The sequence below is a fragment of the Pristiophorus japonicus genome, chromosome 1 (assembly GCF_044704955.1).
Source record: "Pristiophorus japonicus isolate sPriJap1 chromosome 1, sPriJap1.hap1, whole genome shotgun sequence".
Classification (NCBI taxonomy): domain Eukaryota; kingdom Metazoa; phylum Chordata; class Chondrichthyes; family Pristiophoridae; genus Pristiophorus; species Pristiophorus japonicus.
In genome coordinates, this window is record NC_091977.1 from 45,446,179 (window position 1) to 45,459,508 (window position 13,330).

A 13,330-nucleotide genomic window follows, 5' to 3' on the forward strand; every position below is an offset into this window, starting at 1 on the left:
GGGAGTTGTACACAGACCACCAAACAGTAGTAGTGAGGTTGGGGACAGCATCAAACAAGAAATTAGGGATGCATGCATGCAATAAAGGTACAGCAGTTATCATGGGTGACTTTAATCTATATACTGATTGGGCTAACCAAACTGGTAGCAATGCGGTGGAGGAGGATTTCCTGGAGTGTATTAGGGATGGTTTTCTGGACCAATATGTCGAGGAACCAACTAGACAGCTGGCCATCTTAGACTGGGTGATGTGTAATGAGAAAAGACTAATTAGCAATCTTGCTGTGGGAGGCCCCTTGGGGAAGAGTGACCATAACATGGTAGAATTCTTTATTAAGATGGAGAGTGACACAGTTAATTCAGAAACTAGGGTCCTGAACTTAAGGAACGGTAACTTCGATGGTTTGAGACGTGAATTGGCTAGAATAGACTGGCAAATGATACTTAAAGGGTTGACGGTAGATAGGCAATGGCAAACATTTAAAGATCACATGGATGAACTTCAGCAATTGTATATCCCTGTCTGGAGTAAAAATAAAACGGGGAAGGTGGCTCAACCATGGCTAACAAGGGAAATTAAGGATAGTGTTAAATCCAATGAAGAGGCACATAAATTGACCAGAAAAAGCAGCAAACCTGAGGACTGGGAGAAATTTAGAATTCAGCACAGGAGGACAAAGGGTTTAATTAAGATGGGGAAAATAGAGTACAAGAAGAAGCTTGCCGGGAACATAAAAACTGACTGCAAAAGCTTCTATAAATATGTGAAGAGAAAAAGATTAGTGAAGACAAACGTAGGTCCCTTGCAGTCGGATTCAGGTGAATTTATAATGGGGAACAAAGAAATGGCAGACCAATTGAACAAATACTTTGGTTCTGTCTTCACGAAGGAAGACACAAATAACTTTCCGGAAGTACTAGGGGACTGAGGGTCTCGTGAGAAGGAAGAACTGAAGGATACCCTTATTGTGTTCGGGAAATTGATGGAATTGAAGGCCGATAAATCCCCGGGGTCTGATAGTCTGCATCCCAGAGTACTTCTGGAAGTGGCCTTAGAAATAGTGGATGCATTGGTGATCATTTTCCAACAGTCTATCGACTCTGGATCAGTTCCTATGGACTGGAGGGTAGCTAATGTAACACCACTTATTAAAAAGGGAGAGAGAGAGAAAGCGGGTAATTATAGATCAGTTAAGCCTGACAGCAGTAGTGGGGAAAATGTTGGAATCAATTATTAAGGATGAAATAGCAGCCCACTTGGAAAGCAGTGACAGGATCGGTCCAAGTCTGTATGGATTTATGAAGGGGAAATCATGCTTGACAAATCTTCTGGAATTTTTTGAGGATGTAACTAGTGAAGTGGACAAGGGAAAACCTGTGGATGTGATGTATTTGGACTGACAAAAGGCTTTTGACAAGGTCCCACACAAGAAAATGGTGTGCACAATCAAAGCATATGGTATTGGGGGTAATAAACTGATGTGGATAGAGAACTGGTTGGCAGACAGGAGGCAGAGAGTCGGGATAAACGGATTCTTTTCAGAATGGCAGGCAGTGACTAGTGGAGTGCCGCAGGGCTGTGTTGAGTTTTGGTCTCCTAATCTGAGGAAGGATGTTCTTGCTATTGAGGGAGTGCAGCGAAGGTTCACCAGACTGATTCCCGGGATGGCTCGACTGAGATATGAGGAGAGACTGGATCAACTGGGCCTTTATACAATAGAGTTTAGAAGGATGAGAGGGGATCTCATAGAAACATCTAAGATTTTGATGGGACAGGTTAGATGCGGGTAGAATGTTCCCGATGTTGGGGAAGTCCAGAACCAGGGGACACAGTTTTAGCATAAGGGGTAGGCCATTTAAGACTGAGATGAGGAGAAACTTCTTCACTCAGAGAGTTGTTAACCTGTGAAATTCCCTGCCGCAGAGAGTTGTTGATGCCAGTTCATTAGATGTATTCAAGAGGGAGTTCGATATGGCCCTTACGGCTAAGGGGATCAAGGGGTATGGAGAGAAAGCAGGAAAGGGGTACTGAGGGAATGATCAGCCATGATCTTATTGAATGGTGGTGCAGGCTCGAAGGGCCGAATGGCCTACTCCTGCACCTATTTTCTATGTTTCTATGACCACTATTCGGGGCAGAAATTCAGGGTCCCGATGAGGCCCGTTACTGCCGGAATGCGGCGGCCTGGCGGCGGAATCCAATGGACACCGATTTCTGGTCGAATGGTCGCCGCCAATCAAATTCAGCAGGGGGGGTTTCTGGTAGTCCCCACTTCTGCCCCTGCCGCTGCCAAGCGGCTGTAAGTGCAACATCAGTACGCACACCGCCGGGACCCCCACCTCGGTCGAAATTCAGGTCGAAAAATTTAATGCCCACCGAGCGGTGCCCCCGACAGCTTTCTCTGTCAGTGCGCCTTAGAAACAGGAACATAGAAATTTACAGCGCAGGAGGAGGCCATTTCGGCCCATCGTGTCCGCACTGGCAAACAAAGAGCCACACAGTCCTCGGTCAGCAGCCCTGAAGGTTATATATAAACCTATAAACAACGAACAATGGCGGACAGGTAAAGAGCATCCGGCCCAACCAGTCCGCCACACAACTGCGATAACCCATGTATCGCACCATTTTACACTCCACCCCACCTGGAGCCATGTAATCCCCTGGGAGAGGCAAAAAAACAGATTAAAAACCCAGGCCAATTGGGGAAGGAAATCTGGAAAATTCCTCTCCGACCCTTCCAGGTGATCGAAACCTATCCAAGAGATCACTAGCCGTATTAGATTCCCTGAAGTACTTCCCATCGTATCTGCGCCAGCCAACAAGCGGTTATCCAGTCTAATCGCACTTACCAGCTCTAGGTTCAGAACCCTGCAGGTTATGGCACTTCAAGTGCCCATCCAAGCACCTTTTAAATGTTGTGAGGGTTTCTGCCTCTACCACCTTTCCAGGCTGTGAGTTCCAGACCCCCACAACCCTCTGCGTGAAAAAGCTTCCCCTCAAATCCCGCCTAAACCTTCCACCAACCACCTATGCCCCCTTATAATTGACCCATCCGCCAAGGGAAATAGGCCCCTGCTATCCACTCTATTCAGGCCCCTCAAAATGTTATACACCTCAATGAGATCTCCTCTCAGCCTCCTCTGTTCTAAGGAGAACAAACCCATCCTATCCAATCTGTCCTCATAAGATTCTCCATTCTCGGCAACATCCTCGTAAATCTCCTCTGCATCTTCTCCAGGGCAATCACGTCCTTCCTATAATACGCTGAGATGAACTGCGCAGTATTCCAGCTGTGGCCTAACCAGTGTATTATACAATTTAAGCATAACCTCCCTGCTCTTGCATTCTGTGCCTCGGCCTTATATTCTCTCTGTGAATCCTGGCTGCGCGGCGGCCATTTTATTTTTTGGGGAAGTCGGCTGGACTATTGTGCCCCCCCGGGTTCGGCTGGGCTGACAAGAGGCAGCCTGGCACACCCTCTTTGGTGCCAGGCCGCTGGCCCGGCCAAAACCTTCCCTGGTGGCCCAGTGGCCGAACCTCAATAATTGCCGATTCTCTCCCCTTTAAAAGGAGGGGAGATACGTGGTGACGCAGATGCATAATGACGTCACCACCGCTCCAGCAGCGGAGAATCCGTCTCGCCGCCACTTCCGCCCCTCACCAGCACTTAACGCTGCACTTCCGCACCCATTATGACCGACTTTCTGGCGGCTTCAAAAAAAAGAACAAAGAGCTGAATATCGATCAAGAGTCGACCTCATCCTACTCGGTGGTGAAAACATTTAAAAAAACAATAAGTGCGGCAGGTTTCTGACGGACTTGCATTTCGGCCCCTTGGAGTACAGTTCCAGTCTCCATATTATAAAAAGGAGGCACTGGAGAAGGTGCAAAAATGATTTACACGGAGGATACCAGAACTGAGCGGTTATACCTATTGGAAAAATTGAACAGGCTGGGGTTCTTTTCTCTAGAAAAGAGAAAGTTGAGGGGTGACCTGATAAGAGGTCTTTAACATTATGAAAAGTTTTGAGTTTTCATTTGTGGGGTACACCAAAACTAGGGGCCATGAATGTCAGATAGCCAATAATAAATCTAACAGGGGATTCAGGAGAAACCTCTTTACTCAGAGAGTGGTTTGAATATGGAACTCGCTACCACAAGGAGTAGTTGAGGTAAATAGCATAGTTGCATTTAAGGGGAAGCATAGATAAACACGAGGGAGAAAGGAATAGAAGGTTCGAAAATTCTCACCCTTGTTTTCAAATCCTTCCATGGCCTCACCCATCCCTATATATGTAATCTCCTCCAACCTTACAACCCTCCAAGGTATTTGTGCTCCTCCAGTTCTGGCCTTTTCAGCATCCGTGATTTTAATTGCTCCACCATTGGTGGCCGTGTCTTCAGCTGACAAGGCCCTAAGCTTTGGAATTCCCACCCTAAACCTCTCTGCCTCTCTGCCTGTCTTTCCTCCTTTAGGACGCTCTTTAAAATCTACCTCTTTGACCAAGCTTTTGGTCATCTGCCCTAATATATCTTTAGATGGCTCAGCGTCAAATTTTGTTAGATTAATGCTCCTATGAAGTGCCTTGGGACGTTTTATTACATTAAAGGCACTATATAAATTCAAGTTGTTGTTTTTGTTGTTGTTATGGTGCTAGGGTTAGAGGAAGAGGGGTGAAGGAGGTTTGTATGAAGCATAAACACTGGCACAAACAAGTTGGGCTGAATGGCCTCTTTCTGTGCTATACATTCCATGTGACCAACAAGCAACCAGTAAGAAGTGACTTTATTTCTGCATATTGTACATAATAAGTTGCAGCCTGTATCTGTTCCATGCTACTGTATAGCCATGCATGTTAAGCATTGAAAGAGCTTCATTCTGTAAATGTGCTCATGCGTTTTCAGGCTATTGAGAAGTGGCATGAGCTTTTAATCCTCATCACTTCAACTCATATGTGGAACTTTCAGAGTATTTATTGCCTTGAATTTCTAGATATTTAATTCTCCAAGCAATAATTGCTGTCTGCCAGCAATAATGGAGAGTGTTTACTTTGCTGCTTTATAGCAACACTTTTAATTTTTCTACTACATGCAAGCAAACTCCACAGTGCAAGTATGTATATCATAATGTATGTCTTCAGAGTCTGTTATTGTTGTATTGCTGGTCCCTCCGAGGCATTCATGCCTTAAGCATGCACAGCCATACGATGGTATGGCACACAGAGAAGATGCAACTTACATCTGAAACCACTGTCATGTTAAAATCTTAAATTCACATAAAAAATCTAACCATTACACCGAGCTGCATGTTGAATGTTCAGTTGCTAATACACAGACTGGGCATACGTCTGTCACTATAGGTGCTCCTTAAACTTACAATATCTCAAGACTACCTTTCTGATACTGTACATGATGGTACAGTCTGAACGAATACTGAACCAAGCTGGAGTGAGGGCTAGAAATGATAAACCTTTGACTCCTTTTGAGGAGGCCACTGTGGGCACCCTTGTCTATAAAGAGGGAAGCTGAAGCCATGGACCTCCCCCTATTTCAGGACAGGTACCATGCTGAAAAAGAGAGACTTGCATTTATATAGCACCTTTCACAACATAAGGACATCCCAAAACACTTTACAGCCAATTCAGTACTTTTTGAAGTGTAGTCACTGTTGTAATGTAGGAAACGCGGCCAGCCAATTTGCACACAGCAAACTCCCACAAACAGCAATGTGACAGTGACCTGATAAATTGATGTTCGTGATGTTGATCGAGAAATAAATATTGGCCAGATTACCAGGCATAATTCCCCTGCTCTTCTTCTAAATAGTGCCATGGGTTCATTTACATCCACCTGAGCAGACAGGACTTCTGTTTAACATTTCATCCGAAAGACGACACCTCCGACACTGCAGCGCTCCCTCAGTACTGCACTGGAGTGTCAGCCTAGATTTACGTGCTCAAGTCTCTGCAGTGGGATTGGAACTCAGAGACAAGAGTGCTACCCACTGAGCCACGGCTGACACTTCTTATGTCTTCTTCCTCTTTCTCAATCACTGAAACAAACAGCCACAAAAGCATCACATACAGTATCTTGCAATACAATTCTGCTTGAGGTATCTCTTGAATATAAGAACATAAGAAATAGGAGCACGAGTCAGCCATTGGGCCTCTCGAGCCTGCTCCGCCATTTAATAAGATCATGGCTGATCTGATCTTGGGCTCAGCTCCACTTCCCTGGCCGCTCCCCAAAACCCTTCATTCCCTTATCATTCAAAAATCTATCTCCACCTTAAATATATTCAATGACCCTGTCTCCACAGCTCTCTGGGGGTAGAGAATTCAACAGATTTAAGACTCTCTGAGAGAAGAAATTCCTCCGCATCTCAATTCTAAATGGGCAACCCCTTCTTCTTAAACTATGTCCCCTAGTTCTAGATTCTCCCACGAGTGGAAACATCCTCTCTGCATCTACCTTTGTCGAGTCCCTTCAGTATCTAATATATTTCAATAAGATTACCTCTCATTCTTCTAAACTAAATAGGCCCAACCTGCTCAACCTTTCTTTATAAGTCAACCCCTTCATCTCAGGAATCAATCTAGTGAACCTTCTCTGAACTGCCTCCAATGCAAGTATATCCCTCCTTAAATAAGGAGACCAAAATTGTACGCAGTACTCCAGATCTGTTCTCACCAATACCCTGTACATTTGTAGCAGGACTTCTCTGCTTTTATACTCCATCCCACTTGCAATAAAGGCCAACATTCCATTTGCCTTCCTGATTACTTGCTGTACCTGCATATTAACTTTTTGTGTTTCATGTACAAGGTCCCCCCCAGGTCCTTCTGTACTGCAGCATTTTGTAATCTCTCTCCATTTAAATAATAATTTGCTTTTTTATTTTTCCTGCCAAAGTGGTTAACCTCATATTTTCCCACATTATACTCCATCTGCCAAATGTTTGCCCACTTACTTAACCTATATCCCTATATTAAGTACTTTTTCTAACCCATATCCCTATATTAAGTACTATATCCCTTTGCAGATTCTTTGTGTCCTCCTCACAACTTGCTTTCCCTCCCATCTTTGTAGCATCAGCAAACTTGGCTACATTACACTCGGTCCCTTCATCCAAGTCATTAATATAGATTGTAAATAGTTGAGGCCCCAGCACCAATCCCTGTGGCACCCCACTAGTTATCGTATGCCAACATGAAAATGACCCTTTTATCCCGACCCTCTGTTTTCTGTTAGTTAGCCAATCTGCTATCCATGCTAATATATTACCTCCAACCCCATGAGCTCTCATCCTGTGCAGTAATCTTTTTATGTGGCACCTTATCAAATGTTTCCGGAAATCCAAATACACCACATCCACCGGTTCCCCCTTATCCACTCTGCTCGTTACATCCTCAAAGAACTCCAGCAAATTTGTCAAACATGATTTCCCTTTCATAAAACCATACTGACTCTGCTTGACTGCATTACGATTTTCCAAATGTCCTCCTACCAATTCCTTAATAATGGACTTCAGCATTTTCCCAACGACAGGATGTTAGGCTAACTGGTCTATAGTTTCCTGCTTTCTGTCTCCCTCCTTTTTTAAATAGGGATGGTACATTTGCGGTTTTCCAATCTGCTGGGACTTCCCCAGAATCCAGGGAATTTTGGTAGATTACAACCAATGCATCCTCTATCTCTGCAACCACCTCTTTTAAGACCCTAGGATGCAGGCCATCAGGCCCAGGGGACGTGTTCACCTTTAGTCCCATTATTTTACCTATTCCTTTATCTTTGGTGATAGTGATTGTATTAACTTCCCCCATCCTTATAACCCCTTGATTATCTGTTATTGAATGTTTTTAGTGTCTTCGACTGTGAAGATCGATACAAAATATTTGTTTAAAGTCTCTGCCGTTTACCTGTTCCCCATTATTAAATCCCCAGTCTCATCCTCTAGGGGACCGACGTTTACTTTAGCTACCCTCTTTCTTTTAATATACCTGTAGAAGCTCTTACCAGCTGTTTTTATATTTCTTGCTAGTTTACTTTCATAATCCATTTTCTCTCTTTATTATTTTTTTAGTTGTCCTTTGCTGTTTTTAAAAAAATTTCCCAATCCTCTGGCCTCCCACTAATCTTGGCTACATTGTATGCCATTGTTTTCAATTTGATACCATCCTTTACTTCCTTAGTTCGCCAGGGATGGTTCTCCCTTCTCTTAAAGTCTTTCCTTCTCACTGGAATATATTTTTGTTGAGAGTTATGAAATATCTCCTTAAATGTTTGTCACTGCTCATCAACCGTCTTACACTTTAATCTATTTTCCCAGTCCACTTTAGCCAACTCTGCCTTCATATAATTGCCTTTATTTAAGATTAGGACACTGGTTTGAGACCCAACTGAATTTGAAATTTAATCATGCTATGATCACTCTTTCCTAGAGGATCCTTTACTATGAGATCATTTATTAGCCCTGTCTCATTTCACAATTCTAACTCATGTGCCTCTTGCGCTATTGCAGATCTGGAAGATTGGTCTGCTAGCACTGACAGTCAATTAGAACAAGGCAACATCTCCCAGCATCCTATTCTCCTCTCGCAATTTCCAAGCACCAGCACAGCTGTGCATACTCCAGAAAATGCAGATGTTAAGCCTGAGGAGGTGGCATCGCACGAGTCCTGTGTACACGTGAAGTAAGTTGCGATGGCAGAGGAGCTGGAACCTGCTGTCCGGATGGTAACATGAAATGCCATTAGTGATCCATGTACTTTTGGGAAATGCAGCAGTGCGGTGAAATTCGGTAGCTGTGTTAGTCACCTGCTGTAATTGTAGGGGGGAGGAGAGGAACATGCTGGCCATGCTCACCAGTGCATCAGTTGCCTATTTGATACCTGTGTGGGCAGCAGATTGGCTGATACTGCAGATAATTCCTATACCAACTTAAGGGAGGAAGTTACCTTGACTATCACTAGCAGTGCAGTGAAAGTTAGCTGCTTGTCTCCTTTCAAAAGATGGCTCAAAAGAGCCAGGTGTTTCCTTGTCCATGACGTGATCGAACAGCAGAAGCCAGTACATCTAATGAGAGGAAGCACACCGGCTGCTGCAAGGGCAGAAATGGGGCCTACCTAGGGGTCCAAGCCTGAGGCTGTTCCCAAGTTTTCTTCTGGCCCTCTCACGAATGGGTGCTTTACCCAGTAAATCTCAGGGCCTTGGTGAGACCACACCTGGAGTATTGTGCACAGTTTTGGTCCTCTTATCTAAGGAAGGATATACTTGCCTTGGAGGCAGTGCAGCAGAGGTTCACTAGATTGATTCCTGGGATGAGAGGGCTGTCTTATGATGAGAGATTGTGTAGAATGGGCCTATACTCTCTGGAGTTTAGAAGAATGAGAGGTGATCTCATTGAAATATACAAGATTCTGAAGGGGATTGACAGGGTAGATGCTGAGAGGTTGTTTCCCCTGGTTGGAGTGTCCAGAACTAGGGGTCACAGTATCAGGATAAGGGGTAGGCCATTTAGGACAGAGATGAGGAGGAATTTCTTCACTCAAAGGGTTGTGAATCTTTGGAATTCTCTGCCTCAGTGCCTCAGAGGGCTGTGGATGCTGAGTGAATATATTCAAGGTTGAGATAGATAGATTTTTGGGGCCTAGGTGAATCAAGGGATATGGAGATCAGGCAGGAAAGTGGATGAGGTCGATGATCAGCCATGATCTTATTGAATGGCGGAGCAGGCTCGAGAGGCCATATGGCCTACTTCTGCTCCTGTTTCTTATGTTCTTATGTTCTTATGTTCTTATCAGATACTCAGCACGGACCACGGATCAGTGCTTCAACCTAGTAAACCATCATGGAATTAGGACAAGTCTGGGGATTGGTACCTTTATTCACTGAACTCACAGATCGAGGCTCACTAATAAAAAAGTGCAACTTCAGTTGAGTTTGTGGTGAGCTTGATGATCCAGTAAAGTATTACACCTGTGGGCTAATAGTTGGTTAATTAGATCTTGTACCATTTTATTGTAACATTAAAGTACCGAGTGTGCTGAGTATAACAACTTTTGATTCATCTGATACAAGGCAGCCAGAGAAAGGGGGAAGGTCCTCTATTTATGACCAGCACATGTCTCTTCTAATCTCTGGGCACAGAGGGAATTCAGGTTACATGACATTCACGTGTGGATTTTGGCTGCCTCCCCAGATCTGAACACATTATTTCCATCTCACATTTTTTTTCTCTTGGCCCCTCTTGGGCTGTTTGTTCCTGACTCCTCCCCTTCCGGTCACCCAGTCACATCACCTTTCATTTCCTCCCGCTTGGATACTTTGCTCCCACCCACCAAAACCCCGACCTCAACCCATCACCGCCTCCCTGACTTCCAACACTGCTGCTGTTTTTTCCAGGCTTGAGTCTCCCTCGAATAAGCCCACAGCTATCCCCTTGCCTCTCTTGGCATTGTGTGAAGGGGCCCTTCTGGACACCTGCCGCTGCCTCCTTACAGGTATCAGCTTGAACTGCCTAACCCTCTTTCCCGCCAAGCCTCCCGCCCAGTGAGCCTGCTGGGGGTGAGCCTCGCAAACCACCTTCCTGTCCCACTCACCGACCCGTCACCACCCTCTTGGACTCTGCCAACAGATCAATAACTGCCCCTCTCCACATTTCTCTCCAGAATGCCCTTTCAATCATGAACAAGGCCCTAGAGTCTGACTGAAATTTGCGCACAGGTGACAAATCCTTATTCCATACTGCAGCCTCCCCATTTGGCTGTACATTCCGCCACCTGTCCTCCCTCCCCAAACTGCCACAAGGGATGGTGCAGCCCTTAATATTATCTCGCATCTTGGTCTCTTCCCCCTACTTTTGTTCTCCTGTCTGCTTAAAAACGGTCATTTAGGACTGAGATGAGGAGAAATTTCTTCACTCAGAGGGTGGTGAATCTTTGGAATTCTCTACCCAGAGGGCTGTGGATGCTCAGTCGTTGAATATATTCAAGGCAGAGATCGATAGATGTTTGGATATTAAGGGAATCAAGGAATATGGGGATAGTGCAGGAAAGTGCAGTTGAGGTGGGAGATCAGCCATGATCTTATTGAATGGCGGAACAGGCTCGAAGAGCCAAATGGCCTACTCCTGCTCCTCATTCTTATGTTATTTTCTTATAACCTTCATCCCTGTCCACTCCACTCTCACCTTCAACAAGTCTCAAACCTGAGCCCATTATTTCACTCTCCCACTTCTTTGTACAATGGGTTTAATCACTAACCTTCTTTATCACTAAGGTTGAGGCCTTCCATTTGGCTGCCTCTGCTGCTTCCCATTCCCCTTGTCAACCAAGGCAAACCTCCCCCCTGGCTTCCCCTTGCCTTAGCCCTGAACCCACTCTATAGTTTCTCTCCCATCTCCCCTCATGCCCTCTCCAAGCTCAACTCGTCCATAAGACCCACCTATTGCTTCCTTGGCACCATCCTCACTGACACTCATCTTCAATTCTTGGCCTCCAGGCTAGCTGACATTGTAATGGTTCTCTCTATTCAGGTATTGTCACCCTCTCTTTCAAGACTTCCTTCATCACTCCATCCTCAAAAAAACTCTCTTGGTCCCTCTGTCCCTGCGAACTACCGTTCCATCTCCAATCTTTCTTTCCTTTCTAAAGTCCTTGAACACGTTGTCGCATCCTAAATCCATGCCTATCTTTTTCGCAACTAGGGATAGGCAATAAATGTTGGTCTTGCCAGCGACACCCACGTCCCCTAAATGAATAAAAATAACCTCCAAGCTAAAATTTCTCCAATCAAGTTTCCACCCCCACCACTGCACTAAAATGGCCCAATTCAACGTTACAAATAACATGCTCTGTGATTGTGAGCATGGCGCATCATCTCTCCTCGATCTCTCTGCAGCTTTTGATATGGGCAACCACATGATCCTCGACGTCTCTAGCTCAGCAGGAGTACCGTGGCTTGGTCCCCTGGGAGGATAGACGCACCAACGTCAGTGTTCTCAATCAGGCCAACATAAGAACATAAGAACATAAGAATTAGGAACAGGAGTAGGCCATCTAGCCCCTCGAGCCTGCTCCGCCATTCAATAAGATCATGGCTGATCTGGTCGTGGACTCAGCTCCACTTACCCGCCCTCTCCCCGTAACCCTTAATTCCCTTATTGGTTAAAAATCTATCGATCTTTGACTTGAAAACATTCAATGAGCTAGCCTCAACTGCTTCCCTGGGCAGAGAATTCCACAGATTCACAACCCTCTGGGAGAAGAAATTCTTTCTCAACTCGGTTTTAAATTGGCTCCTCCGTATTTTGAGGCTGTGCCCCCTAGTTCTAGACTCCCCTACCAGTGGAAACAACCTCTCTGCCTCTAACTTGTCTATCCCTTTCATGATTTTAAATGTTTCTATAAGATCACCCCTCATCCTTCTGAACTCCAACGAGTAAAGACCCAGTCTACTCAATCTATCATCAGAAGGTAACCCCCTCATTTCTGGAATCAGCCTAGTGAATTGTCTCTGTACCCCTTCCAAAGCTAGTATATCCTTCCTTAAGTAAGGTGACCAAAACTGCACGCAGTATTCCAGGTGCGGCCTTACCAATACCTTATACAGTTGCAGCAAGACCTCCCTGCTTTTGTACTCCATCCCTCTCGCAATGAAGGCCAACATTCCATTCGCCTTCCTGATTACCTACTGCACCTGCAAACTAACCTTTTGGGATTCATGCAAAAGGACCCCCAGGTCCCTCTGCACCACAGCATGTTGTAATTTCTCCCCATTCAAATAATATTCCCTTTTACTGTTTTTTTTCCCAAGGTGGATGACCTCACACTTTCCGACATTGTATTCCATCTGCCAAACCTTAGCCCATTCGCTTAACCTATCCAAATCTCCTTGCAGCCTCTTTGAGTCCTCTACACAACCCGCTTTCCCACTAATCTTAGTGTCATCTGCAAATTTTGTTGCACTACGCTCTGTTCCCTCTTCTAGGTCATCTATGTATATTGTAAACTGTTGTGGTCCCAGCACTGATCCCTGTGGCACACCACTAAACACTGATTTTCAACCGGAAAAGGACCCATTTATCCCGACTCTCTGCTTTCTGTTCGCCAGCCAATTCTCTATCCATGCTAATACATTTCCACTGACTCCGCGTACCTTTATCTTCTGCAGTAACCTTTTGTGTGGCACCTTATCGAATGCCTTTTGGAAATCTAAATACACCACATCCATCGGTACACCTCTATCCACCATGCTCGTTATATCCTCAAAGAATTCCAGTAAGTTAGTTAAACATGATTTCCCTTTCATGAATCTATGCTGCGTCTG

The 13,330-nt window shown here is 45.0% G+C and overlaps 1 protein-coding gene across 2 annotated transcripts in view; it reads right to left on the minus strand.

Moving 5' to 3' along the window:
- The window catches only part of LOC139263206 (EF-hand calcium-binding domain-containing protein 6), a 166,099-nt gene that overhangs the window by 118,286 nt on the left and 34,483 nt on the right, over positions 1-13,330 (minus strand). The window lies entirely within an intron of this gene.